General features: G+C 43.7%; 1 protein-coding gene across 4 annotated transcripts in view; it reads left to right on the top strand.

The window, feature by feature from the left end:
• Nucleotides 1-24,050, top strand: part of RNF38 (ring finger protein 38) — a 117,657-nt gene that overhangs the window by 15,956 nt on the left and 77,651 nt on the right. The window lies entirely within an intron of this gene.

Here is a 24,050-nt window from a genome sequence, read left to right as displayed (position 1 = left end):
TCCTTACCCATGCTATATTGGGGCGGGGGGGTAAGTGTTTCTCTCAGTGACAGTGCTGCCCTAGAGTGTAATCAAGAAACAAAGCAAAAACCTTGCAATTACTTTTCGGTCTGCCTGGTGACTTCTAAGTGATGCTTGTTTCTGTCTCTCTTCATCCATGGTACCTTTTAGTAAATTGATAGGGGCACTGAGTAACAGGGAAGGACTGATAGCTGCATTGTTGAATATAGAGAATTTTTCTTTTTAATACACTGAAAGATAGTTTGCCATAACTAGTAATGTCTGTGGAGTCCTTAGAGGGCTTTTAGCATATACAGATTAAATTTTAGACAGACTCACATAGTAAATGGGTGTTTTGCAAAAAGTAAACAAGTACAGATGAGAGTTGTTTATATTTTTGGCTGTTAATAAAGTATGCATTTATTCCCCATGTAGAGATTAGTAGTGATAGAGGCAGCATCAATGCTGAAGGGACATATATTTGGTGGGGGGAGGGAGAGTGTTTTGGTACATCAGAGGTAAAGGTTTTGTTTTCTGTTGCTTGCAGCTCTACGGTAATGCAAAGTGAACGAAAAACAGCGTTTAAAATGACTGTGTAGATGGAATGTCCTCAGTGTGCAGATAATATTTCTCTGAACTGCACCTCCATTCATGTGATTCAGTTGCTGCATGAATCGGATAGAATAGCTTGGTTTCCACTCGCTGTGTTGAGTAATCCTCGCTGTTCAGGAGTCTGAGGCTAGAGCCCTGCCATTGTGCGGGTAGCAATCGATCCCGCCTCGCCCCCCGCAGCTCAGCAAGCCACAGGCTGGTAGGCACCAGCCTCGGCAGCTGAGTGGAGTTTTTACAGGGCTTCATGTGGTTTGCTCAGGTAGCCTTCCTCTTGTGCTTTCAGCAGACACATTTTTTGGGTGCTTTTTGCCTCGTGTTTTGGTATGCACAGGTACGAATATGATGTAAGCTGTGCTTAAGGCAGACACGGAAAAATTGGTGGCTTTTCTTTCTTAACAAGTGCAGAAAACCTGTCTTTAAACCCAAGTGCATGACATCCCTTCACAAAGCTCTCATAAGCCTCTCCTATAAAACTAAACGAGTGACTTTATTTTCTGGCAAAGCTGTTCATAAACATCATTCTAGTATCAGCTAGTTTCATCTTAGAGTACACTCTCTTCAACTTTGTAGTATGGTTGCCAGTATTGGAGGGAAACAATTTTGTGTTAAAGTTGGGAGAGTGTCCCACCGTAAGAGCTGCTTTTGTTATGAAAATAACATATAAAGCATTGGCAGTTAGACAAGTGAGGATTTGTGTCTAGAAATCCAGAGTATAAAGCCTCGTCATTTTACTTTAGGAGAACTAATGTTCAGTGGCTTATTAAAGCCAGCTACTGATAGTACTTGAGTTGTGAAAGCTGGATTGTGGTTTACTATCTCAAATTAGCTCTTGAAAGAAGAAGGTCTTGATGTAGGACTATTAGGAGAAGTAAGCAGGGTCTTTAGTGCTTCTGATGGCTTCTGAGAGACTTTGTGCATTTGGAAGCACTTTTACTTCAGTTGCTTTTCCATGTTGGGTTCCTATTAACAGACACTTTGAACTTGTTGTAACATCCCGTTGTTGGCAGAAGGGGGAATCTTTTCATCTTTTAATATGGGAGAGTCCTTGGGCTGATCTTGTCTCTGGGAGGTGGTCTGGAACCCAGTAGTCTGTGGCTGTTTCCTTGGTACTGAAACCCTCTCTCCTAACAGTGTTCCTGTCCATTCCAGCTTCTCTTACCGTCCATCCATCTCCTCTGGGTGATTTGACGAGGGAGGGAAACCATTTTCAGAAGGTCTTTCTCTCTTTTAATTTCTCCAGCCTCAACTTTATTTGCCATTCTTTTAGTTTCATTTTCCAGGTACCAGGTCGAAAAAGCGTCTGTCACGTACTAAGCGTTGAGCAATCAAAACAAACTTCAGGTTTTTCCTCAGTCCGTGTATCCTGCCAGAAACCAACACCTGGCACTTGGTCACATTCCAGGAAAATCATGGGCTTGGTACCTGGCTCCCGAACCAGGAAATAATGTGTCGTACTTTATTGCTTCCTGGGTCAGAATGTTTTTACTTAAATTGCTGTCATGCTTAGAGAAGCTTTAGTTTGCAAAACGCAGCAAATGCACACAGCAGGGAGAAAAAGTGGTAATCAAGCAGACCACTCTCCAAGTGGGGAGAAAGTGCCATATAGATTTTGTCTGATCTCATGCCAGGAGGTTTCTGCTGCCCTGTTAAGGCACCTGTCAGTCTGTGATAGGACTCCTCCAACAGTGTAAAACTGCTTATGCCCAGTAAGCCACACAATGCCTGTAAAAGAGTTTTCTACACTGAGAGGAACTGCTGTTGGTTGCATTGGTGATAACCTGGTCTGTTCTGCAATTTTACTGAGGCCTCACACAAGTACCAAAGTGCTTTGCAAAACCTGGAACCTATCTATAACTGGACTTAAGCATCTGGAGGGATGTTTTTTGGAAGGTAAACAGTATTTTTGGAACAGATTTTTCTCATGTTGTCAGATACAGGTTGGTCCTAGGTCAGCCTAGATTGCGCCTTTTTTGCTGCTGGTGGTCCACAGTAGGTGCTTGAGAACCTACTCAACCTACTGTGAGTAGGTTCTTTGGTCTGTGTAGAAGCACAGACCAAATAATCCTTCTCATTGCATCACCCCAGCTTCAGGAAGTCCTGGCTGGGAACTTCCGAGCTGGAAGTTGTATTGAATCATAGAATCGTTAAGGTTGGAAAAGCCATCAAAGATCATCTGTTCCAACCCTCCCCTTACTACCCGTGTCACCCACTTAACCATTGGGCACATTGTATTCAGTAACTGGACCTTTTTTGAGGCACAGCGAGTAACTTAACTTCGTCTACTTTCTCTGTGGTACTAATGAACTGATAGTCAGCCTTCTGTCTTCAAAGCAGAATGGTCCAGGTCTGTATGTTGTCTCTTTCCCCTCTTGTTTATTTCACCACTGTTTTGTGATTTGAATTGTAGGCTCTCAAGAATGCAGTTTTCAAGGTACTAGCTAACCTTGACTGTATGGCATCTTCAGTCTTGTTCCATGGCCCTTTTCTGCTGATTCTGAATGTTTATCTGTTAATTCTATCAGAAGCAAAAAGTCTCTTTCATTTTAAGGAGAGGCAGGAGAAGAAAGATTTTGGTCCACAAGTGCAACTGGGGTTGTTTTCCTCCTTGTTTGGGTTCCTTTGTATGTATTGGTACTGAGTTTCATCTGTCATTTTATTTGCCCAATGTGTTAAATCCCATGTTAAATCCTTTCATAACTCTCTGTTGTCTGTCTTCTGTGTTGCCCACGGGTTGTGTCTGACCTTAGTAGACTAGAAAACAAGGATTGCATTGAAGCTTTTAAATCTTTGGTTTTGCAGAACCATGCTGGAAAGATGCGCCTGAGCACTCCTTAGAGGAACAGTTCAGCCCACTTCATCTAGCATGCTTGCATGTCTGTGTGGGGCTGGCTCAGGCACGCTTACCCTATTTCCATTACTGCCAATGTGCTGCTCTGCCTGCTCCTGAGCTGAGCATGGCCTGAGGATCTTTTGAAAATGTGGAGGCAGTGCCTGACAGGGGTGGCAGAGGTCTGTGGCAGGGGTGGCTCCCTCTCTTTTCATTCATGGTTCTATCTTGTTGCTCCCCTTTCCACCTCCTTGAACATATTTGCTGGCCCTCTTCCCACTTTCACTTATTAAATGACTTAAACCACTTTTCCTTGTTAAAATGGTATGTGACCAGTTTTCTGGTCAACAGCATTGATTTTAATTGCTGTGAATAATTACTAAGCTTTTATATTACGCCCCTCACTGCTTCTTCATGATGAACTCTGAATCTACTGATCCCTGTTTCACCTGCTCTCTGGGAATGTGTACCTTGCAGATCCCACTGCTGGCATCACCTCTTTTCTATAGAGAGGTCCCACTGGGTGATCTTGCTGTCAAGCCAGAGCTCAAAACTGTTGCTTCACTGAACTCAGACAGAGGCTAGAAGATCTTAAAACTGTCTGCTTGAGTCTAGCAGGTTGCTGTGAGAGCTGCTTCAAGTTGTATGCTGTTATTTCCGCTTCAGATTGTGTTTTTCCACCTTGCTTAGGGAGTTTGGCTTCTGTCCCCTAGCTGTAACATCTTGCGGCTTCCTTGAAATTAGTAATACCAAAAAGTATGTCTTTGGTCTGCTTTGTTTCTCTTCAAGAGAGAACAAAAGAATCATTCCCGTGCAGTAATTATCCTGAGAGCTGTAAGTTCCTTAAATAAGGTTTAAATAATGCTATTGTGGAAAAGTCTCCTGACTGTATGTGGTAGTGGCACACTGTGCGCAGTCTTCTTGTTCTGAAAGCTTTGGTTTTCAGAGGCAAAGTAAACGCTGTACTGACAATGTGCTTGTGAATATATTGACTTCTAATTGGGGCAGCGTCACAAAAGAGGGATGGGCTGAGCCCTTAAGGGCTTCTGCAGTGGTAGAAATACTGGAGGCAGAGTTCATATCTTGCATCCGCAATTGAGGCTGCGGAAGAGAAAAGGCAAAAGGATTCACTCCAGGTAGCTGCTGCTTATCCTAAGCATTGCAACTACGTCCTTCTTGTTTCCCCAGTAAGCCTCTCCTGGAGTTCTAAGCTTCCTGATACATGAAGCCTGCTTGCTGTCCCGCTTAAGAAATGAGTGAGTATTTGAGTCATCTGTCAGATGGGGAAGCCACAGTGGCCATTATGGATAGCATTAATACCTTCTATTAAAAATAAGCCTTCATTGAAATGCAGGTTGTCATTAATATACTTGTTGACCTAGGTTACTGGCTAGATGTTTACCTTCATGTTGTTAATTTTGTATTATTTGACAGTGTACTTCAGTTCATCATTAATGTCTGTGCTGAAAGAAGGATGAGTGAAATAAGTGAAAAAGTGCTGCAGTAAGAGAAATGGGCATTTGGTACTGGTGTTGGATGTGACAGCATACCTAGTCATAGTATCAAATATCTCTGGCACATTTGGGATTAAGAAAGAAAGAAAATTGATCAGTTAAAGCAGTAAGTGTGGTACTGAACTACTGCTTAGTGCTTGAAGGTGAACTTCTCTGCTGTGGTTCAGTCTTTGCTATAGCGTACAAGCAGGACAGCTGTTCTGTTTGTCAGCTCAGGGTAAGTTTTCCTCTGAAGAGCATCCCTTACTGATTTTCCACAGCATGTCAGGGTGATGGAGTAAGCAAGATGCCAGGCAAAATGATTTACCAAGCTGGTGTAGGTTTAGCAAAACTGGCTTCAGGGAATAAAAGACTGTTTAGTGAACACAGTTCAGCTTCTCAAGGGCTAGGCAGTTACTTCACCTTTTCATTTTGTTCATCTGTTTCTTTTGTGAATAACATCAGCAGCCTCTGGTCCCTGTAAATCTTATTTTTTTTTTAATATCTTACATAACTTAAGGTGTTGCAGGTTAGATCTTGTTACGTGTGATCGTCTCATAAATAGTTACAATTACTATCTCATGCTGGATGTACTTTCTGCTTTTACCTATTCCTCCTTCGTGAAAGCTCCTTCTGGGTGAGGTTTTTTTTGTTTGTTTGTTTGTTGTGTGGTTTTTTTTGTTTGTTTGTTTGTTGTGTGTTTTTTTTGTTTGTTTGTTTGTTTTTGGGTTTTTTGGACCTTTTGCAAAATTGCCCCTCTTAATCTTCAGATGTGCCCCTGCTTTTTCTACGGTTTTTCCTTCCTGTAACTTTCAAAGACACCCTTCCCTGTCTAATCACTGACTTCCATGCAGTTATCTGATGTTATTACTTTGTGTGATACGTATGTTTCTATGCCTTTAATAGAACTTATAAGTTCTATTAATGAAATGCCTTTAATAAGCCCTGTGTCCCGACTACTGAGTTTTTGTTTGTTTTTTGTCTCTGAAACTTGTCTTTGTGCCTCCTGTCCATAGACACAGAGGATGCCGTATAAGTTAACAAATAAAGTCAGCATTGTTTGTGTTTGCATACAGGCTGCAAAGCCTTCTGCTCAGTGAGATTATGGAAATATTACTATCCATATGCAGAGATCTGGGAGGTGCTGGACGTTGAACCTGCCCTCTCACAGGAGAAAAGCTGTCCCTCTGGTGCCTGTCAGAGGGCAGGCTGTGGCCGGCCGGACACCACCGCCATCTCAGGGCCTACCTCACACGGGTGGTGGGGACGGTGGCGTGTGCTCCTCGCCCCTGGCAGTAAGCGATGTGGTACCACTGTGCTGCCATCCTCTGTACACAGACTGCGTGGGCCCTTTTCTTTCAGCCTGTGTGACTGGGGTGCAGTTTTATGGATTTGGGCGCCTTTAAAGTGGGCAGCTTCAGTGACGGCACTGAAAACTGAAGGCAGTGCTACTGGAACCAGACGGCCGTGGTGGTGGTTTTGTGCCCTTTGCTTTTTGTTGTCGTTGTTGTTTGTTTGTTTTGGTTTGTTTTGTTTTGGTTTTGTTTGTTTGTTTGTTTGTTTGTTTTGTTTTGTTTTGTTTTGTTTTTTGTGGGACTGCAAGGATCTCCAGGCAATGGAGTTTCAGACAAATGGCTCCAGAAGTGTTGTGTGTTGAAACATGTTGCTCATTCGTGTCTTGGTAGCAGGGCCAGGAGTTGCCTTATAACAAGACAGCTTTGCAGGGGTTGCAGTGGGTGACAGAAGTCCTTTTTGGTGGCTACTGCTGCCGAAGACACTGTTCAGGAGCAGCACTTTGGTGGGCTGTTCAGAAAGAGACTGCCAGAACAGGAGCAAGGAGCTTCTCAGACAACAAGCTGAAAGAGGAGTGCTGAAAGGGAAAGCAGTCCATTTGAAATCCTCCCTTTCCAACACGTGTTTCTCACCTCCCATTTGATGCATCGTTAGTTTATTTCAGGGGTATAGTTAAACTCCTGTCATACATTTGTCTGAAATGTACTGGAGAAATGTGTTCTTCGTTCCCCAGCTTTCCTGGTGTAGTTGTATTTTGTTAGTTATGCTTTTCCCGTTCTTTTTTTTTTTTTTTTTTTCCTAAATTGTGCATGTTAATGTGTCTTTCTTATATGCCTGTTTTTTCTGGCCTCTGTGAATGCTGTAACTGTTAACAATTTAATTTATTATTAATTATAATTTATTTAACTTTTCAATTGGGTTACTGTCATCATTGAGTGAAAATGACATCAGCTGTAACAGACTGTCTGGGAAGTCAGCATTTCTAGCACAGAATGCCTTGGACAGCTGTTCCTGTAACTTTTTCCCTTGAAGTCATAAAACAGTTGTCAAAGCACAGACTATAACGCATAATGATGGTTAATTACCTTTAAAGTGCTTTAAGACTTAAAGATGCAGAATGTCTGGGCTCTTCACGTTATTTAACATTGTAGTCATGAGCTTCATAGTGGATCTTTTGCATATAGTCGGTAGTTGCTGAGTGAAGACAAATCTTTTTTATGATTCAGAGAAGTTATACTTTTATTTCTTTCAAGGCTTATGTCAAGTTTGATGGTGTTACTGCAGTTTTTTATTCCTTGCTTGCTCATTTTGTTGTATGTGCAGTTTTAGCCCAGAGAGGGTTTTTTTTTCCTTTTTTTTTTTTTCGGTTTGCCTTAGGGCAATTTCCTGCTTTTATTTATATTTATTTTTTTTAAAGCTTATATTTTCTCTGGACACCTTGGTGCTGTTAGCTGCTTGAGTAACCAGTTTGGTGGAGCTCATGAAAAAATTCCAAGCATGAAGAAAGAATAATGCTCAAAAAAACAAAATTTAAACTAAAACACGAAAGTCTGCACACCAAATGTCTCTGATTGTTTATAAGGAAAAGAAACCCATTTATTGCATTGCACTGTGCTTTGTAATTTTATTAAAATAAATATTAAAATAAAACAATAACAGCAACAAACACACACACCAAAAACATGATGAATGTAGTCATGATTACAGGAGGTGTTAGGTAACAGCACCTAATGTGACTCAGCTCTTCTGGGTAATAAGACTCTGCAAGAACTGGGAGAATATTACTTTTTTGTTCTATTTCTCATGCTTACTGTGCCTGAAACTGAATTGTTTCACAGGCTTGGCTGTGGAATTGTTGTGAGTGGAATGGGATTAAGAAAAACACCCCACATTTCCTTTCCTTCCCCCTGTGCTGTATGTACTCTTGCAACGATTTCATTAAGAAGCTGTTGGGTCTCAGCTAGGGAAACCAGCAGTGGGTGGGAGTGCTGGATGTTTTGTCCCCCATGTGAAAGCATGGCAAGGCTGCGAGTGTGCCGGCTGCCCAGAAGGACTCCTGTCTGCTGGGCTGTCGTGTGGCCACAGGGCACGCAGCCCTTACAGCTCCTGAGTTTGGCTGCATGAGCAGCAGTGGAGCAGTGTGAAATTTGTAATTTCCTGGCTTAAAGGAGCTCTTCATGCCATGTGATGCAGTTTGCAGAAGGTTATGGTTAGAAATATGCAGAGGTTTTGGCAGAAGGGCAAGACCTTACTGTAGCAGTTGGGTAAATCTCTCTTTCCAGAGTCGGATTAGGGATCACAGTGAGCTGTGTAGCAGGGACCTGTGGAACTCTTTGCATCCTTCCAGTCTGTTAGCTGGTCCTTGCAGATTCCAGCTGCTTCTGGATGCTCACTTGCTGTGTCAGTAGGAAACTCAGGAGGCTGAAATCCCAATTGCTTTGCTGAGGTTTCCTGTGTGGAACAGAGTTTGTGCATTGTCCTCATTCTGCAAAATTAAATTTCTGGTGAGCTCTTGTCTAAAAGAGCAAGAAAACAAAGGTATCTTTAAAGTGCAGCATTAAGAGTTAATCAGTGATATTTTGGATTTCTTGCTCTATAACCTTTGAGTTGCATGGACAGCTTTAAGATAACTTTCTGAGATGTAGTTATGATGCTGCCTAACAGTACATAAGACTTTTTTTTTTTTTTTTTTTACTGCACTTCAGCTTTGCGTCCAGAGCAGGCAGTGGATGCTGCTGCAGAACGAATCAGGGTGCATCACGAGAGCGTGTGGCCTGTAGCATCCCCTCTTCGTGTCACATGCAAGAATGAGCAGTGGCTGGGACAGAGCCTTCCAGCCCAGAAAGGCTGTGGTGGCTATGACAGTGGGAGCTGCCATGGTAAACTGAGTTCTGTTCCTGCCTCCGATACCTCATGTCAGGCAAATAAACTGTGCAGCCCATGGTTTTTGCAGGAGCTCTTTGTTTTTCCCCTCCTATAAACCCATTGTCTGGTTTTGCAGAGCTCTGGGCATGTGTAACTGCAGCTGAGATCAATGAAAGCAGTCCTGTCGAGGTTAGGAAACGAGCCTGCTGTCAGCGTGCGCCGAGCGCCGGAGGATCAGACAGAAAAGGAGGCACACATTTGCCAAGTCAACTCTTTGCAAAATGGCAGCAGGGGGTTGTGGTCTTGTGGACATGGTGGACTCGTTAATGTTGTTGGCATCTGAGATACGATCATGGGGAAACTGAGGGCGAGATCTGTGCAGGTTTGGTGTGTGGTGGTGAGCTGTGAAAGGTGAGGCGAAAGGGGATGACCCTTCTCTGTGCCAAGCGTCCGCTTGCTGAGGGAGGAGTGCAGGGAGAAACACGGTGGTTTTCCCACTGTCATAATATCCAGAGAGGTTAAAATTAGCATTGTGCAAGTTATGGTAATTCAGCCATTTCCTGAAGATCACTTCTCGTTTGTAATGTGGTTTTGCTTTAAGGCCATTTGAAAAGTTCAGCTGGAATTTAGAAACATGTATGGGGTTTTGAAAAATTTCTGCTTTCTCTTGGCTGTGATACCTTTTTTTCTGTAAAAGGTGAAACCAAGGAGCTAATACAGAATTGTGTATTGCTTTGTGAGAATGTTAGTAACAAGTTGAATTGAATCTTTCCTTATGCTTTCACTTTTGTTTTACCAGTTTGCTAGCAGGCCTCTTGAGCTCCTGTGAATTTGTGAAGATGATCTCTGAATAGGGTTAAGCACTAGGTACTTTCAGTTGTTTTAAGAAGTCATGTATGTAATGTTGCGTCCTCTTAGGAACAGACAAACCAGAAAATCTGTTAGCAGCCTAGACAGAAAGTTGGTGTGTTAGTCTCCTGTGCACACATGTATGCTTGGACACGTATGCAGTCACATCTCTTTATTTTTTTACTGCAGTATGCAGGAGTAAATGGGTTATAGGTTTGTCATTCAGACTCAGCCTCCCTGGTGGCTGATCTCCTTTTAAACTAGCAGGTGTGTAAAACAGTGCATGTGGAAAACACAGAATCTCCTGTGTGCCTTAAGAGTGCCTACTGAATGTAGAGGAATATGGCTGTCCAGTTGCAAATACTTCCTCAGAGCTTTGTAAAGCAGAAACAACTGTGAAAGCACCATTTCTCACAGTCTGCTTTGATAACTGGAATCCAGATCACCAACCTTTGCCACTCATAGGAACATCTTTGGAATAGTTAAAAGAAGAAGTTCTTTGTTTCTTTGTGCTTCCAAAACAAGTCACTCCAAACACTACTGCTTAAAGCTGATTTAATGGCTATGTATCTGAATGGTTCTCCAGCAAAGTAGCAGGAACAGATAAATTGATTTCATTTGTTAGTCTTCATGTTGGCAAACAAAGGCAAATGAAAATGGAATATTACCTTGTGAATGGCACAGGAGTCCAGCAACAACAGAGATGTTCTGGGGTTCACGCTCTGTTCAGTTAATGTATGGAGTAAACCAGATGCACCAGTGGCTGGAGGACAATACAGTTTGCAGTCCCTTCCTTATTCTTACGGAAGTTGAGGGTTTAAGCACAAAGAGATTTAATTTGTTTTTCCACTGAAATGCTGTCTCCAGACCATGAAATGCATCTCTTCTAACCTGATGTCCAGGTCACCCCCCCAAACCTTTTTAAAGTTATTTTAGAGTCTTTTATGGTAGCCATAAAAGATAATGAAAAGAGAAATCCCCCTGAAGTGTCTGAGTGAGTAGGTTAGGCAAGGGACTTCCTGCAGGCTTTTCTTACAAAAATGCACTGTGTACATTTTCACTTTCTCTTAGTTTGATAAATAGGATGTAGGCTGTCTTGTTTGTCTGTGGCATTGAGTGTGGAAGTATTATTAGAACAAGTCCAGAGGAGGGCCAAGAGGATGATCAAGGAGCAGGCTGAGGGAGTTGGGGTTGTGCAGCCTGGAGAAGAGAAGGCTCTGGGCAGACCTTACAGGGCCTGCCAGTGCCAAAAGTGGGCTTATGGGAAAGCTGGGGAGGGACTCTTTGTCAGGGGCTGTGGTGACAGGACACAAGAAGTAATGGTTTTAACCTAAAAGAGGGTAGATTTAGATTTGATATATGGAAGAAATTCTTTACTCAGAGGGTGGTGAGGCTCTGGCACAGGCTGCCCAGAGAAGCTGTGGATGCCCCATCCCTGGCAGTGCCCAAGGCCAGGCTGGATGGGGCTTTGGGCAACCTGGGCTGGTGGGAAGTGTTGGAACTGGCTGATCTTTAAAGTCCCTTTCCTACCCAAAGCATTGTATGATCCTATGATTTGTAACTCCATCTCCTCTGCTTAAACAGTCATTTGGCAGTGGATTTAGCAGATTGCAGAGTGGTCCAGCTAACCTGGGACAACAGTTTGCAGTTCTAGTTCCTTCTTCCTGATAAGAAATCTTGGCTTTCCTGAATGTGACAAGTGCATTGTAGACTCCAGTGGGTACTGTAAGCAGAAGCAGATCAGCCTGGCTACAGATGTCATGCCTTCGCTCAAGAGTGCTGAAGTTGCCAAACCATCTTAAGAGGATAAGTAGTTTGACCTCGGGATTGGCTTTGACTGAGTGGTGTTTAGAGTAGAATTTGGGAAATTGTTGCTTTTGTTGTGGCATGTGTTGTCCGTGGCTGTAAAAGAGTGAAATTTTATCTGTTATCTCTATTTGTGTAGGAAAAAAAAGTCTATCTGTCCTTGGGCCATGTCCCTCTCACTTAGTCTTTCATTCTGATGAGTTGCAGCTAGTGGGTGCTTTGGGAGAATCTTAGGATCAAAAGCAGTGAGGGATCCTTTCAAGGTCTGTACTTCCAGTTTATTTGGCAGCTAGTAGTGGATGTTGATCTCATTGTCTATAATCACTTCTGATCCACAGCTGTCTGTGGCACCCTGAAGCAAAAAGTTCAGAGCTGAGACAGGGGCTGTGCAGAAAAATTGTGAGTTAACCATATAACAACAACCATACAACATCAATGCTGACAGGTGTCCTGAGAGAAGTAGTGAGTAATTGTTACCTGTTTATTTATATCACGCGAACATTTCACTCTTCAGTGTAGTGCCCCTTAGTTATGTCTTCTATGAGCTGAAAATTGCTGGTGGTCTCGTGCTTTCTCCATGTCTTGATCGTTCTTACTGCATGTCTCTGCGCTGTCTTCCAGATCTGAGGTATAACACCACCTACGCCATTGACTCCTGGTGCTCTGCATCCGCCTCCTTGACAAATTCAGTTCTCTTGTAATGTTCACACTATGTTGTTCGCTGAAGCCTGGCAAAGAAGAGAAGTACATCCATGTGTAACTGCATTGTGTCTTGAATGAGTTCCTGCTACCAGCTTACTCTCTCCTGAATTTTGAAGCCTTGCTCTGGCATCTTCTTTATAGATGAGCTATTAGAGCTGCCTAGCAAATCCCCAGCTAGCCTAACCTCAGCTAGCAGATCATGGGAATGGTGTGCTGACAGCCAGTGAAAGAGCCTGTCACATATACCAGTCCTTATCCCTGTGCCTGGATAATTTGCTTCATTAATTGCACACTTTTTTTGTGATGCAGGGAGTGATTCAGAAAGCGTACTAATTCTGGAAAGGTCGCACAACGGGGTTCTGTGTGTGTGTGTTCATTTCCTTATCAAATGGATTCATTTGGGGTAGAAAAGATTTATTTGACTGCAAGCAGAATTTTCCTGCAAATCAAAATGTCTAAAAATAATAAAAAATAATAGTAAACAATGCAGGCCAGGTTAAGTTCTCTGTCACCCATGCATGATTTCACAAAAAAGTTCTGTTGTTCTGAACTAAGGAACAATATTGACTCTTTTTTTCTGAGCAGTGTTGATAATTTGTCTTTTTATTCCTCTTAGAGCTTGCTATCTTCAGGTTTTCTGTTTGAAATTACCAGGACTTTTAAGTTCATGAGAAACAGAATCCTGGTGCAGAAAACCACTAGTATATATAATTATTTTTTTTTTTTGAAAAGGGCCATTTTAAAACCAGGAAATGTAAGAAGTCACTGCCTGTTTTTTTTTTTTTTTCCAGTAGTTCTCAGTCCTTTTGTTGGATCACTGTATTTTACCTTTTTTTTTTTTTTTTTAGATCACTGAATTTTACCTTTTGCAGGTGACAGCATAGCAGTGTTGTAATGAATCTCCTTAGCATGAATGTTCTTCCACAGATTTCACAACTCTGAAGGAAGAGCATTTGTATATGTGAATTCTCTGTTTACGTTGATTACATATTTGGCATTATATCTCAATTTGTTTTGTACTCGCTTACATAGGATCCTCTCCTTGGTAACTGTCTGTGGTGATCCTACTTAAATGTACATAGAAATCAGCAAGCCGAACAGCAGGGAGCATGTTGTGGAAAGCCTTCACGAGCCATCCGAGTTCCAGTGAACAATGGTTGTTCCAGCTCGTAGCCCCTCCTAGCGCTGTCTGCACACCGGCCAAAAATAATAGATTCTGCATGCTTAAAATTGTGGATTGAGAACTCTTACCACAACCCAGCAAGGTCAGCAAGTTTCTCCAAAATCATGCTAGCTTTTTTTTTTTTTTTGCCTTTTTTTTTTTCTAAGAGGGAGAAAAAAAAAACAACTAAAGCATAATTATTACTAGTTCTTGCATTGAACTTTGCTAAGGTTAAATTGAGCAGAAATTAGAAACATGTTTTTCTGATTTCAGTAAAGCTTTTGATACTGTTTCTCACAGTATCCTTCTGGACAAAATGTCCAGCACGCAGCTGGACAAGTACATAATATGATGGGCAAACAAATGGCTGATGGATTGGGCTCAAAGGGTTATAGTAAATGGGGATCCATCAGGCTGGTGGCCAGTCACTAGGTGGGATTCCCATGGCTCTGTTCTTCACAGAATCACAGAATTTCTAGGTTGGAAGAGACCTCAAGATCGAGTCCAACCTCTGACCTAACACTAACAGTCCCCACTAAACCATATCCCTAAGCTCTACATCTAAACGTCTTTTGAAGACTTCCAGGGATGGTGACTCCACCACTTCCCTGGGCAGCCTGTTCCAATGTCTAACAACCCTTTCGGTAAAGAAGTTCGTCCTAACATCTAACCTAAAACTCCCCTGGCTCAACTTAAGCCCATTCCCCCTCGTCCTGTCACCAGGCACGTGGGAGAACAGACCAACCCCCACCTCGCTACAGCCTCCCTTGAGGTACCTACAGAGAGCGATAAGGTCGCCCCTGAGCCTCCTCTTCTCCAGGCTGAACAAGCCCAGCTCCCTCAGCCGCTCCTCGTAGGACTTGTTCTCCAGGCCCCTCACCAGCTTCGTCGCCCTTCTCTGCACCCGCTCAAGCACCTCGATGTCCTTCTTGTAGCGAGGGGCCCAAAACTGAACACAGTACTCGAGGTGCGGCCTCACCAGAGCTGATTACAGGGGGACGATCACCTCCCTAGCCCTGCTGGTCACACTGTTCCTGATACAAGCCAGGATGCTGTTGGCCTTCTTGGCCACCTGAGCACACTGCTGGCTCATATTCAGCCGACTATCCACCATCACTCCCAGGTCCTTCTCTGCCTGGCAGCTCTCCAACCATTCCTCTCCCAGCCTGTAGCTCTTCTTGGGGTTATTGCGCCCCAGGTGCAGGACCCGGCACTTGGCCTTGTTGAACTTCATGCAGTTGACCTCAGCCCATCGGTGCAGCCTATCCAGATCCTCCTGCAGAGCTTTCCTACCCTCAAGCAGATCGACACATGCGCATAGCTTGGTGTCATCTGCAAACTTACTGAGGGTGCACTCAATGCCCTCATCCAGATCATTAATGAAGATATTAAAGAGGACCGGCCCCAGCACCGAGCCCTAGGGGACGCCACTAGGCGAGAGAGTATTGTCTTGGGACAATTCTCTTCAGTGTTCTCATAAATGATGTGGATGCAGGAGGTGAAGGTATACTTCAAATAAGTCTGTGGATGACACTACATCAGGAGGAGCTATTGACTCCCTCGAGGGTGAAGAAGTCTTGCAGAAAGATGTTGTCAAAACAGAGAGCTGGGCAATCATCAATAATAAGTTTAACAAGACCAAGTGCTGGATGCTGCACCTGGATTGGGGCAACCCTGGTTGTATGTACAGAGTGGGGGATGAGAGAGTGGAGAACAGCCCCATGGAAAGGGATGTGGGGGTTCTGGTCAACAGCAAGTTAACCGTGAGGCAGCAGCATGCCTTGGTGGTCAGGAGGGCCAACTGTACCCAGGGGTGCATCAGGCACAGCACTGCTAGGCAGGTGAAGGAAGGGATTGTCCCACTCTGCCCTGTGCTGGTGTGGCCTCACCTTCAGTACTGTGTGTGGTTTTGGGTGCCACAACATAAGAAGGACATAAAACTATCAGAGAGCCTGTGCAAAGGAGGGCTGCAAAGATGGTGAAGCTTTTAGAGGACAAGACGTATGAGGAGTGGTATGATTCTATGACTCCAAATTCACTGCTTTTCATCATCTAAATGTATGTAATTGGGAAACTGTTCTTTGATTATATGTTTCTCGTCCTCTGATATACTTATCTTTCTCAGATACACTTAACATCCTACTGAAAATGAAAATATTTTTTGTATTTTGGTGTGAATATGCAGGACACTTTGCAAATACATCCTGAGAGAAAGAAGTGCTGGATTTTCTTCCTTATTCTCCAAATAGGCAAACAGTACTGTGGTTTTAGAATACTTCTATTTTCTGATGCCTCAGTGTATTCTCACCCTTAAGCAAGTGGACAGTATAGTATGTTCTTGCATCCTCATTTTTGGGTTATCTTGAGAAGTGGCCAAAACCGCTAAGTGGAGCAAAAGGTATTGCCATCAGTTGAGGTGATTCTGATTGTAGAATTGAGTCCAAGAAGCAATAGGCACATACTGAAGCACAGGAGGTGTTCAGAGGTTCCCTCTGAACATCAGTAAGCACATCTTCACTGGGTGACTGAGCACTGGCAAAGGTTGCTCAAAGAAATTGTGGAGCTTCTCTCCTTGAAATCTTCAAGAGCCACCTGGATGTGAGGCTGGGTAACTTACTCTGGCTGACCCTGCTTGAGCAGAGCAGGGTGGACAAGATTTTCTTCAGCTATTGTCCAGTTGCAGCTGAAGACTGTAGGTGATGATGACTTCAGGTAGAGCATTCAGACTTCTGCTTTGTAGTTGGAAGTCCTCTTGCAGGAGGGTACTTCTTGCTGCTGCCTCTGCCCATAAGCCTGATTGTAATGGCAAAGATGGAAAGCAGCTTCCCATAATAAGCTCTGTAAAGGAGAGGGAAAACTGAAGCAAACACATGTTTCTGTTAAAGAGTTTGCACCTGGTAATATATTTGGTTACAAGTTCAAAACTTTTTGGTTTTCTTGGGAGGGGGCAGGAGGAAGAGAGATCAGGGATGGAAGTGGGAGAGATTATCAACTTCTGTTCTGATTTGGAATTGAAATAAAAATGGTCATCAGCTTCTCACAGACCAGAAGTTCTGCTTACTGATAGACTTTAGTAACATGCAAGCTGGAATTTTGTAATGGAAGGTGAGAGGTATGTTTTCATTTGAATGGCTGGGTTCACCATCCTGTTTCTGTTGTTGAAAAGCCTAATTTCTCTAAAGCTTTGTCAGCTGGCAAGCCTACTCTCATTTTTAACCTTCTGGAAAAACTTCTGCTCCGTGGAGAGAAAGTGATGGATGAAAGATCTGTGACAATCAGAGAGTGAGAACTACTCCTCTGGGGACAACGGAAACCTACTAAGCCTTTATTTAGCTGGCTCAAAAAGCAGCTGGCTTTATCGCAGAAGGGTCTTGTTTTCTTATGAGAGTCTCTTTGAAGGTAAGGTGATACATGTTCTTTCCTGTTCTGGGTTGTCATGAATTAGCTGGCATCTGGGTCTGACGTTTTGCCAGGTTGAGATTATGACCTTTTAAAGCTCTTCAGTTTTATGGGAGGAAAAAATACCTTTTAGGAAAGAATAAAAAAAAAAAAAGGAAAAAGTTATTTGGAAAATGAGCTATTTCTTACAAGTCTGTGAAGAGAACATGCATATTCTGCCTCTGGAGTGGCAGATAGATGAGGTGGTTCTAACTAAGGCACATATTCAGATGTGTCAGCAGTGTAAATTGCTGATCATTCAGGAAAATCTGCTCATTTGTTCTTTAATTCCGTGCTGAGATAGCACTTTACCTTGCAAAAACGTTCTCCCTTCAGTATGAAAGAAGAGCTGCTAGAAAAAGAAACCCATGCCACTGCAGAGGAATGTACAAGGCAAAAAGATCTGTTGGTCCCATTTTTAATGATTATAATTTCTCTGAGCATCTGTTGGGGAAGGATCATATGTGAAATTTTTAGGTGTTTTAGCAGCAAAAATGGTTCAAAAGAAAAGTGGTCTGCTCATTGGAGATGGCATGAGCTGCCTGTTCACCAGAGCTTTCACAAGGAAATGAAATCTGGATGTCCTTGCAGAGCTAGCCTGGGATGATGGTAGAAGAGAGTACTTGCCCAAGAGCGGAGCTCTTTAGAAAAACTAACCACATCAGACCCTGCAGCAGCTGCAAGTTCTTCAGTCCTAGAGACTGTGATGAATTCACCTTGGTTAGTGAAGATAATGTTACTGAATCAAGTGAACACCTTTCCTGTGCCCCAAAACTCCCCTGGTGGCTTCAGGCCTGGCTGCTTTGTGCACTGCAACTAACAACATTTGATGGAGATCCTGTGTTTTTATAAATGGCTGTTGGCAGCCACTTTGAATCTGGAAATTGTACAGAAGACATAAGAAAAACAGACTTTTTGGGGTGTGTCTGGTTGCTGGACCTCACTTTCTTTTATCATATACCTCTACCTTCTTGATATTGTTAAGTTTATGTAATCAGATGCTGGGAAAGTTGGTGAGGGTGGAGTTTGTTTTAGAGGTAATCTAAAGTAGTATCTTCTTTTAGAAACCAAACATCCATGTTTTGCAGCAGCTTTGATGGCTCACATCAAACTGCACATGCCCTATATCAGGCTCTGTGCTCTGATTTCGAACTGAAGCCAAGAGGAATGGTTTGTAATTCTGTTGCACTGGTATTTTCCTTGAGCTCTTCCTTTGACAGTGTGCTACCAAAATTGTCCACCAATAAACAGTTCAGCGGTATTTATTGCCTGTTGTCTAAGTCAGAGTTCCAGGAGAGCAGCACAGGAGGCTTGGCTGAGCAAAAAGGCTGCTTCCTAAGGTGTTCCTCTCCACCAGCATGTGTCGCATACATGGCTATTTGACTTGCTGGTGCTTGGAATCATTTCCAGTGGCCAGTACACCCCTTTGCATCTCAGATCTGGGGAGAGATTCATCAAGCCATGGAGTTCCAGCAGCCTACTGCAGCCGCTGTGCAGTAGCTGTTTGATGCCCTAGTAGAGCAGCTTTAAAAAGACACAGCACTGCAGGTGGAGTGCTCTGTGTGTCCTATTACACTTAGAAGGATCTAGGATTTTATTCATCATTCCTGCTCCTTACCAGTACAGCCTCCACTTCTCACGGTGTAGGCTGTGTCTTGTGTTGGAAAATGTTTCTCTCCTACCTGAAGTGCTCAGAAAGCACATTTTAAAGAATGCAGTAAAGTAACTGGGCCATGTTACTTAAACAAAGGTCTTTCTGATGCTGTTTTGTGTCAGGGAAGAGCCTTTGCTAATGCTCCAAACCTTTACTGGAGCAGAAGGGTCCCCGTTCAAGAAACCTTGGGGTTGTGGGTCTAGCTTTAGGGTGAGAGTGCAGAAGGTCTTAGTGCTTACCTTGAAGGTAACATGTACTTCTGCTGTCAGAATATTTCTGTAATGTTGTTCTTTGCACAGGATATTTTTTTCTTAAGATGGAAGAGCAGCCAAGGGTGGGAATTTAAAGTGCATTACCCTCTGTGCCAAAGTTCCCCCTCACTTTAAAAAAAAAAAAAAAAAAAAAAAAGACCTGTCTTTCTCCAAAATTGTCTAGAAACTTTTCTTCCCCTTCAGCCTGCCCTCCTGTCCTCAGCCATCCTCCTACTCTAGCTAGTTGGGTAGTGTTCCTTACAGATCTCTTATCATTTTCTCTTTTACTTTATTACCTCTGAAATTTTGTGCATGTGCTGGTTTTATTTATTCGTTTGTTTTCTCCTTATCCCTTACTTTTGTTCTTAGTTCTGAGGCATGCGGAAGCGATGATGACAGTGGGAGCATACGTAGATGGTAGTTACTGTGTCCATTATGTCCCTAATTAAGGCTCTGGATGAGTGAGCTGGGGAAGTGTTGTATAGAGGATTTGATTACTGCAGAGATAGTGAATGGGTGGGAGCCTTAGGGCAGTCTTGCAGGTGGCCCCAGAGACCCAGCTGGGGTTCATGCTCCTGGAGAACCTGCCAAGCAGTCTACTGAGGAGCAGGGCATTTCTGTGGGGGGAGACCAAAAGCATTCACTGGAGCACTGTCAAAAGCAAAAGATTTTGATTGATTGGCAGGTTCCCATTTAAATAATGCTGAGTGAGAATTTCTCCTGATCTGCTCTACTTCTGACCCTGAAATCATGTTTAGTATTCCCTTGCTTTTAATGTACATCTGCTTTCTTCTGCTTTTTTCATCGGCCCAAGTGGCTGTACAGTAACTGACTTGCAGTGTCCCTCTGCTCAGCTAATACGAGGACTTCTGTAGGATGTCGACTGCAGTGTTTTGCAGCTTAGTGTCTTCTGTCTAGCAGAGAGCAGGAAAAAGACTTCTAGCTGACTCTCAAATGTCAGACAATGTGTCCCTTCTGAGGCTGGTAACAATCCCATGTATTAATATGTTATTTCGATTGTTAGGGTGGCACAGGGTCGTCTGTTGTTCTCATGATCTGGAATCATGTAACAGCTTGGGATGGAAGAGACCTTAAAAATGACCCAGTTACAAACCCCCACCATGGGCAGGGACACCTCCAACTCAACCAGGCTGCCCCGTCCCACCTGGCCTTCAACACCTCCAGGGATGGGGCATCCACAGCTTCTTTGGTCAACCTGCTCCAGTTTGTCACCACCCTCAGAGTGAAGAATTTCCTCTTAACATCTAATGTAAATCTCCCCTCTTTCAATTTCAAACCATTCCCCCTTATCCTATCACTACATTCCCTATAAAAGAGTCTCTCAACATCTTTCCAATTGGCTGTATTTAAGTACTGGAAGGCAGCAATAAGGTCTCCCTGGAGCCTTCTCTTCTCCAAGCTAAACATCCCCAGGTTTCTCATATAAGAGGTGCTCCAACCCTCTCATCATCCTTGTGGTCCTCCTATGGACCTTCTCTAACAGGTCTGTGTCCTTCTTGTGCTGGGGCCCCAGGCCTGGACACAGCACTCCAGGTGGGACCTCACCAGGGCAGAACAGAGGGGCACAATCACCTCCCTCCCCTGCTGGCCACCCCTCTGTTGGTGCAGGACACGGTTGGACCATGTGTGGGACCGTGCCAAAGGCCTTATAGAAGTCCAGGTAGATGACATTGGTCCATCTTCCCCTGTTGACTGATGCAGTCACACCATCAGAAGGCCACCAGATTTGTCAGGCATGATTTGCCCTTGATTAAGCCATGCTGGCTGTGTCAGATTACCTCCGTGTCCTGCATGTGCCTTAATGTTGCTTCCAGGAGGATCTGTTCCGTGATCTTGCCAGGCACAGAGGTGAGGCTCACTGGTCTGTAGTTCCCCAGGTCCTCATTTCTACCCTTTTTAAAAATAGCAGTGATGAATACCTTTTTCCAGTCACCGGGGACCTGAATTCACTTGCCATGAATTTTAAATATATGGTGGAAAAATGCTTGGCAGCTCCATCTGCCAGTTCCCTCAGGACCCTGGGATGCATGGCACTGGGCCCCACAGACCCTGTACCTGTCCAGTTTCATCAGGGGGTCTCCAACCTGCTCTTCGCTTACAGCGGGAGGGAATTTGCTCCCCCAGCCCTTGCCTAGAGGGTCAGGGGCTGGAGAGACGTGGGAAGCCTGACTATCAGTGAAGGCTGAGGAAGAATGGTTGCTGAGTACCTCAGCCTTCTCCATGTCTGTTGTTATGAGTTCTCCCTCCTCATCCATCACATGGGACACACTCTCCTTGGCCTTTCCTTTCTGGCCAATGTACCTGTAGAATCCCTCCTTGTTACTCTTTGCATCCCTTGCCAGGCTCAGCTCCCATCTGTGCCTTGGCTTTCCTGATCCCACCCTGGCACATTTGAACAGCATCCCTGTCCTCTTCCCAGGCCACGTGTCCCTGCTGCCACTGCCTGTGCATTTCCTTCTTGCACCTCAGTCTGACCAGCTCACCTTGCTCAGCCATCCTGGTTTCCTGCCCTCCCTGCTTGCTTTCTTACACAGGGGAATGAGGACCTCTTGTACTCTAAGGAAAGCATCCTTAGCATGTTGCTCTACAGTGAAAAACACGTTTCTCTAACAGAGAAAACCCATTTGAATCTACTGAGCTGCATCACACTTCTTTCTCAAAATTGTCAAAAAGTTCAGTATGCTTGACAGTAGTAGTTATGTAGTTCAAAATACTGTTGATTTTGATTGCTGTGTGAACTAAAAGCTAGGATGTTTGTTGTAGCAGTCATTGCTTGTGCTGGGAGTTCTTGCTCATTGCGGAGCAGTTAAATGAGCAATCTGCCCCAGGGGTGCAACAGGGCGAGTTGTAGAGTTGTAGTAGTAACCTGTGATACTTTTTTTATTGGAAGGTGTTAAAAACTCCCAGAGTGTCAGTAAACCAACTTGTCACCATGGGCATATACCCCAGGTGTGTGCAGTGCAGATGACTGAGCTGCCCCCTGTTGTCCAGCGTTAGTGAAAGCTGTGAGTGACGGAAGCTAACAAAATGCAGGCGTTCCCTCCTCTAAATGCAGATTGCAAACTAATGCTCAGCAAGGTCGTGCAAAGCTCTGCATAGTACATCAAGAAATGATGTAAACCTTACCATGCCAACAAATGCAAGCTCTGTGAAACTGTAGGAGACTGACTTAGGAGATAGAATGCTGTGTTGGGGAGCTGCCTTAGCACCGCTATTATTTTTTTAAAGAATCATTTATGCACGCCTTCTGTTATCATGTTAGTCTCATAAAACATTTATAGCACCCCCCCTCCGCTTGGTGGAGAATTAATATCTTCTCTCCCTGTGAGCTGGATCTTTAATGAGCTGTGAAAAGAAACAGAACAGCGCGGCGTTCCTCATTTTTGAGAGAATTAGATGGCATTGGTCTGAGTGGAATAAATCCTCCTGGAAACCATTTCTTATGCATGAAGGAGGAGAGGAATAACTCAGGCTTTATGAACCTGAATTCTCTTCTGTGGGGAAACAACTAGATCTGTGGAAGATGGGAGAGCAGAGGCTGTCATCACCCTTGATTTATAGTAAGACTATTGATATGGGCTCCCATGGCATCCTTGCATCCAAATTGGGATGATATTGCGTGCACAGGTGAAAAACTGGTTAGATATTTTGGCTCAGAGAGTAGTGGTTAGTAGAGGCTGAGGGACTGAGTCTTGTTTGACCTGCAGAAGAGACAGAAGCGGGATTATGTAGTAGTGGTCTGCCTCTACCTGTGAAAAAGCTGGGCAAAGGACAAAACAGGCTCTCTGCTCAGATGTAAAACAGGAGAATGAAAGACAGTGATCAAAATTTGAATCAGATCATAAACAGAGTAGTTTAAACTATTCAGTGTAGCAGCTTTTGTCTAGAATGCCTTTTCATATGGGCTTGTCTACAAAGGGATAAGGCAAGCTTTAAATTACCCCATGATGTTTGTGTGGGAACATGTAAGTCGTTATGGAGGAGGTGGCTTCTCCAATGAGAATCATAGAATGGTTTGGGTTGGAACGGACCTTAAATATCACCTAATTTCAACCCCTAGCCATGGGCAGGGACACTTCCCACTACACCAGGTTGCTCAAAGCCCCATCCAGCCTGGCCTTGAACACTTCTAAGGATGGGGCATCCACAGCTTCTCTAAGCAGCCTGTGCCAGTGCCTCACCACCCACTGAGTGAAGACTTTCTTCCTAATGTCTACCTTAATTCTACTCCTAATTATCCCAGAGTAATCTCTGTCAGCAAGATGGAAAGCACCTGTTGCACCTAGTCTAACCTCACTGCTCGAGCAGGGTCATGTAGGCAGGCTGCCCAACACACTGCCTAGTTGGTTTTGAATATCTCCAGATCCTGAAAACAATTTCAGGGTACCAACTGCTGTGACTTTTGCTATGTAGGCAAGGCCTCTCTGTCACAGCATGGCTGTTGTGGAAAAAGGCTGAATTATGTGTTAGAGAGCCAAACAGAACAGGTCTTTCACAAACAAGGTTGGACCAATTTTGATTCTTCATTTGTGTTGATCTCTCAGTAACTAACAACATGTTTTTCCCCAGCCTGTAATTCTGTCATGTTGTGTGCATTTGAGTGACACTAAGTTGTGTGGAGGCAGAAAGGGGAATTAGTTGTTCTTTCTTCCCTCTGTGTGAACAAAATGCATTTTCTGCAGAATGTTCCCTCTTGATCCTTGTGGAGGGATGTGGAGGAAGGGATTTGCACTATCAGGCAGTCTTTCTCTTACTGAACTATTCTGTATTGATCAGGGAAATGTTTCTTAGCTTTCTTTTTCTTCCTAAGAGATAAAACACATGATCCCCAGCAGTTAAGTGTTGCCAATTTTCCATATTAAAAAAAAAAAAAAGCTGTGGAGTGCACTGTGCATTCTAAATTCAGGTACTCTGAGAAAGATCCGTAGTCATAGTCGTCAACTGTACACAGTAATTTTGAGGTGATTAGAGCCCTTTCTTGTAAGTCAGAATTAAGAAATAAGATGCCAATGTTGTTATGTTATAGCACTAGGACTGCTTAAGAGTCTTGTAGTCCAAAAGATGTCATTTGGGTCAT

The sequence above is a fragment of the Aythya ferina genome (assembly GCF_964211825.1).
Source record: "Aythya ferina genome assembly, chromosome: Z".
NCBI lineage: Eukaryota > Metazoa > Chordata > Aves > Anseriformes > Anatidae > Aythya > Aythya ferina.
This window is presented reverse-complemented; position numbering and strand designations above follow the sequence as displayed.